Genomic DNA, 4184 nt, shown 5'->3' on the forward strand with positions numbered 1-4184 from the left:
CTTTGCCAGCCTCCTTGCGCTCTACCACCATAGCCACACTAACAACCCGTGAGTTAGCATCTACGTATAACAATAGCGGCTCTTTCTCAATTGGAGCAGCTAGGACCAGCGGCTCAGCCAGTTGTGCCTTTAGATCATCAAAAGCGGCGTTCGCAGCATCGCTCCAAACAAACACATACGTTTTCTTCATCAACTGATACAGAGGCATAGCCTTTCCCCTAACTGGCTTATGAACCGGCTCAAAGCAGCCACACGACCCGCCAGTCGTTGAACATCATTGATGCAGGTTGGTTTGGCCAGAGATGTAGTTGCCTTGATCTTCTCCGGGTTAGCTTCAATACCTCGGTTAGACACCAGAAAGCCCAAGAGCTTGCCGGCTGGCACTTCAAAGACACACTTGGCAGGGTTAAGCATCATCTTGTAAACCCGAAGATTATCAAAAGTCTCTTTCAGGTCTGTGACCAAGGTTTCCTCTTCCTTGGACTTCACTACTATATCATCCACATAGGCATGAACATTGCGCCCAATTTGATCATGAAGACAATTCTGCACACACCGTTGGTAAGTCGCCTGAGCACTCTTGAGCCCACAAGGCATAGACACATAGCAGAAAGCCCCAAAAGGTGTTATAAACGTTGTTTTCTCTTGATCCTTGACTGCCATCTTAATTTGATGATACCCGGAGTAAGCATCTAAGAAACTCAACCGTGCGCAACCCGTCGTAGCATCAATGATCTGATCAATACGGGGAAGAGCAAAAGGATCAGCTGGACATGCCTTGTTTAAATCTGTGTAATCCACATACATACGCCAGGTGCCATTCTTTTTGAGCACGAGCACCGGGTTAGCTAACCATTCTGGATGAAAAACCTCCACAATGAACCCGGCCGCCAAGAGCCGGGCCACCTCTTCTCCAATGGGCTGGTGCCTTTCTTCATTGAACCGCCGAAGAAATTGTCTGACAGGTTTGAACTTTGGATTGATATTAAGCGTGTGCTCAGCGAGTTCCCTCGGGACACCCGGCATGTCTGAAGGTTTCCATGCAAAGATGTCCCGGTTCTCATGGATGAACTCGATGAGCGCGCTTTCCTATTTCGGATCCAAGTTCGCGCTGATGATGAACTGTTTGGATGAATCGCCAGGCACAAAATGAACCATCTTAGTGTCATTAGCTGATTTGAACTTTAACTCCGGCTCATGCTCTGTTGTTGGTTTCTTTAATGACATCATGTTCGCTAGGTCAACATGATCCTTGTAGAATTTCAACCCCTCTGTTGCACAAACAGATTCAGCATAGGCAGCATCCCCTTCTTCACATTCCAAGGCTATCTTCCAGCTCCCATGGACTGTAATGGTGCCCTTGTGACCCGGCATCTTGAGCTGCAAATATACGTAACACGGCCGAGCCATGAACTTGGCATAAGCCGGTCGCCCAAACAGAGCATGATATGGGCTTTTGATTTTAACCACTTCAAAGGTTAATTTTTCTACTCTGGAGTCATATTCATCTCCAAAGGCTACTTCCAGCTCCATCTTACCAACTGGGTATGCCAACTTATCAGGCACCATACCATGAAAAACAGTGTTGGATTGTTGAAGATTTTTGTCCGTCAATCCCATCCGGCGAAACGTCTCATAGTAAAGGATGTTGATGTTGCTGCCTCCATCCACGAGTACCTTAGTAAACTTGTACCCACCAACCTGAGGTGCCACTACTAACGCCAAGTAACCCAGATTATCAACCCGGGGCGGATGATCTGTTGGAAATATGCCCTAGAGGCAATAATAAAAGGATTATTATTATATTTTCTTGTTCATGATAATTGTCTTTTATTCATGCTATAATTGTGTTATCCGGAAATTGTAATACATGTGTGAATACTTAGACACCAACATGTCCCTAGTAAGCCTCTAGTTAACTAGCTCGTTGATCAACAGATAGTCATGGTTTCTGAATATGGACATTGGATGTCATTGATAACGAGATCACATCATTAGGAGAATGATGTGATGGACAAGACCCAATCCTAAACATAGCACAAGATCGTGTAGTTCGTTTGCTAGAGTTTTTCCAATGTCAAGTATCTTTTCCTTAGACCATGAGATCGTGTAACTCCCGGATACCGTAGGAGTGCTTTGGGTGTACCAAACGTCACAACGTAACTGGGTGACTATAAAGGTATACTACGGGTATCTCCGAAAGTGTCTGTTGGGTTGACACGGATCAAGATTGGGATTTGTCACTTCGTATGACGGAGAGGTATCTCTGGGCCCACTCGGTAATGCATCATCACAATGAGCTCAAAGTGACCAAGCGTCTGGTCACGGGATCATGCATTACGGTACGAGTAAAGTGACTTGCCGGTAACGAGATTGAACGAGGTATTGGAATACCGACGATCGAATCTCGGGCAAGTAACGTACCGATTGACAAAGGGAATTGTATATGGGGTTGCTTGAATCCTCGACATTGTGGTTCATCCGATGAGATCATCGAGGAGCATGTGGGAGCCAACATGGGTATCCAGATCCCGCTGTTGGTTATTGACCGGAGAGCCATCTCAGTCATGTCTACATATCTCCCGAACCCGTAGGGTCTACACACTTAAGGTTCGGTGACGCTAGGGTTGTAGAGATATGAATATGCAGTAACCCAAAAGTTGTTCGGAGTCCGGGATGAGATCCTGGACGTCATGAGGAGTTCCGAAATGGTCCGGAGGTGAAGAATTATATATAGGAAGTGCAGTTTCGGCCATCGGAGAGTTTCGAGGGTCACCGGTATTGTACCGGACCACCGGAAGGGTCCCGGGGGTCCACCGGGTGGGGCCACCCATCCTGGAGGGCCCCATGGGCTGAAGTGGGGAAGGGGAACCATCCCATAGTGGGCTGGTGCGCCCTCCTTGGCCCACCCCCTGCGCCTAGGGTTGGAAACCCTAGGGTGGGGGGGGGGGGCGCCCCACTTGCCTTGGGGGCCACTCCACCCTTGGCCGCCGCCCCCCTAGGAGATCCCATCTCCTAGGGCCGGCACCCCCCTAGGGGAGCCTATATAAAAGGGGGGGAGGGAGGGGCAGCCGCACCCTTGAGTCTTGGCGCCTCCCTCTCCCCTGCTACACCTCTCCCTCTCGCAGTAGAACGGCGAAGCCCTGCTACGGTGACCCCTGCATCCACCACCACGCCGTCATGCTGCTGGATCTTCATCAACCTCTCCTTTCCCCTTGCTGGATCAAGAAGGAGGAGATGTCACGCGGACCGTACGTGTGTTGAACGCGGAGGTGCCGTCCGTTCGGCGCTAGGATCTCCGGTGATTTGGATCATGTCGAGTACGACTTCCTCATCCCCGTTCTTTGAACGCTTCCGCGCGTGATCTACAAAGGTATGTAGATGCAATCCGATCACTCATTTCTAGATGAACTCATAGATGGATCTTGGTGAAACTGTAGGAAAATTTTTGTTTTCTGCAACGTTCCCCAACAGTGGCATCATGAGCTAGGTCTATGCGTAGTTCTCTTTGCACGAGTAGAACACAATTTGTTGTGGGCGTAGATGTTGTCAACTTTCTTGCCACTACTAGTCTTATTTTGCTTCAGCAGTATTGTGGGATGAAGCGGCCCGGACCAACCTTACATGTATGCTTACGTGAGACCGGTTCCACCGACTGACATGCACTAGTTGCATAAGGTGGCTGGCGGGTGTCTGTCTCTCCCACTTTAGTTGGAGCGGATTCGATGAAAAGGGTCCTTATGAAGGGTAAATAGAAGTTGACAAATCACGTTGTGGCTTTCACGTAGGTAAGAAAACGTTCTTGCTAGAACCCTATTGCAGCCACGTAAAACTTGCAACAACAATTAGAGGACGTCTAACTTGTTTTTGCAGCAAGTGTTTTGTGATATGATATGGCCAAAGTTGTGATGAATGATGAATGATATATATGTGATGTATGATATGTTCATGCTATTGTAATAGGAATCACGACTTGCACGTCGATGAGTATGACAACCGGCAGGAGCCATAGGAGTTGTCTTTATTTTTTGTATGACCTGCGTGTCATTGAGAAACGCCATGTAAATTACTTTACTTTATTGCTAAACGTGTTAGCCATAGTAGTAGAAGTAATAGTTGGCGAGCAACTTCATGGAGACACGATGATGGAGATCATGATGATGGAAATCATGGTGTCATGCCGG

The sequence above is a fragment of the Triticum dicoccoides genome, chromosome 5A, assembly GCF_002162155.2.
Source record: "Triticum dicoccoides isolate Atlit2015 ecotype Zavitan chromosome 5A, WEW_v2.0, whole genome shotgun sequence".
Classification (NCBI taxonomy): domain Eukaryota; kingdom Viridiplantae; phylum Streptophyta; class Magnoliopsida; order Poales; family Poaceae; genus Triticum; species Triticum dicoccoides.